General features: G+C 49.5%; 1 protein-coding gene across 2 annotated transcripts in view; it reads right to left on the reverse strand.

Moving 5' to 3' along the window:
- FAM168A (family with sequence similarity 168 member A) overlaps window positions 1-1,177 on the reverse strand; it is a 156,810-nt gene extending 155,633 nt beyond the window's left edge. The window contains exons 1-2 of one of the 2 annotated variants that reach the window (XM_026085156.1): window positions 1,116-1,177; window positions 560-702 (exon numbers count right to left, since the gene is read on the reverse strand). The gene's annotated coding sequence lies outside the window, so the exon portion shown is untranslated. Of the gene's footprint in view, window positions 1-559; window positions 753-1,115 lie in introns of those variants that run through there. The other variant, XM_026085157.1, reaches the window with a different exon arrangement.
- Between the last annotated feature and the right edge of the window lie 322 nt (window positions 1,178-1,499).

A 1,499-nucleotide genomic window follows, 5' to 3' on the forward strand; every position in this document is an offset into this window, starting at 1 on the left:
GGGGGTTGGACTAGATGATCTCCAGAGGTCCCTTCCAACCTCAACCATTCTGTGATTCTGTGATTCTGTGATTCCCAGCCTGTACCGAATCTTTTTTAACTAGAATAAGGGAGTAATCGTAATGCAAAGCTTGGGCCATTAAAGCAAAAACTAATGTTTCAATTAACAGACTCCACCACCTCCTAACACAACCTCTCTGTAACCCAACTGCAGGTTAACAGGACGAGCGCTGCTCGCCCGGTGCCTTTCCRTGATTCATTCTTTCTGCCCAGAAAAAGAAGACATGTCCACAGTTTCAGCCATTTAAAGGCCGGACGAGACCCGCTTCTTCACGGAAAGTCACCTCCTGCACACCACATGCCGTTAAATATCCCCCAGATGCCCACGGACCGAACCTAGTATTTGGCAAGAGCATAACTCGTATTTGCCCACACAGTTTTAGAGAAAAGCAAGCAAACGCGGAAATTTCAAGAGATGGAAAAAAACACATTTTCCTGTGATCCGTCACTGCAACGGGCAGTCGTCCTCCCTAATAAAAAACACACGCCTCACTTCAAACCTGCAGGAGATGCTAAGCTTGCCTGCGCCGCGTTTTCTCTGGTCCTYGGATTAATTCAGTGTTTCTGCTGTTCCTCTACCACCTTTCCAACAGCTCTTTCAAGACGTTGAAATGCAAGTCATGCACAGCCTTCCTGTACAAAACTAACACCAAACACAGAAATGAGAGTTGTTCTCTACTCAAAAAAACTCTACAAAAATAGCATTACCAGCCCAAGGCACTGAGCAATCGGGATCACCTTGCACAACTCTACTGAAMCTCCACGGGCCCGTCTAAACGGGAGAGCTCAAGCACGCGACACGCGTTGGGACAAGCCCTGGCTGCACAGGTCTTGTCCCCACATGCCACTGTCCCTGCAGTCGGGACGGTCAGGAGACCAGCAGGCTCCAAGGAGGCCCTCCGTGCTTCAAGGGTCACAACGGATCGTTCTGCCAATCCGCGTGTCGCTCACAACCACCACCAGTGACTCCGCTTAAAGAGCGCTGATAAAATCCCACCRGATCTGTTGCCCGGTCCTTGCCACCCTCCCGAAACGCATCCGTTTCACCCCGATAACCTGTCAGCAAGCGCTTTCTGAACTCCAACAGCTATTCTTAATGTGATGAATATCAGCCCAAAGTGATAACACAGTGCCAATTTTCTTAATCAGAACGTCATTTGGCGCTAAAATTCCTTCAAAGCCGCAGTTCACCGGGAAAGAATTTGAAGAACGGCTTCATTTATTGCAGCCTGCAGAGCCACAGGACAGAGTCCCAAAAGTTTGGGAATGACACCAGGTCCGAAGGCATGGCAGAACGAGGGTCATTCCTCAGCGCTGCGGCTCTCCTGCAAGCTAGTCGGTTTGAAAATAGTGACTCGAGCACAGTGAACCTGCCTTAATTTCCTAGCGAAGAAGAACCGGCAGCCTGCTAACTCGACAGTAGCTTGCAAAGTCGATCTG

Source organism: Apteryx rowi, unplaced genomic scaffold, assembly GCF_003343035.1.
Source record: "Apteryx rowi isolate R43461 unplaced genomic scaffold, aptRow1 scaffold_660, whole genome shotgun sequence".
In the NCBI taxonomy this organism is placed as follows: Eukaryota; Metazoa; Chordata; class Aves; order Apterygiformes; family Apterygidae; genus Apteryx; species Apteryx rowi.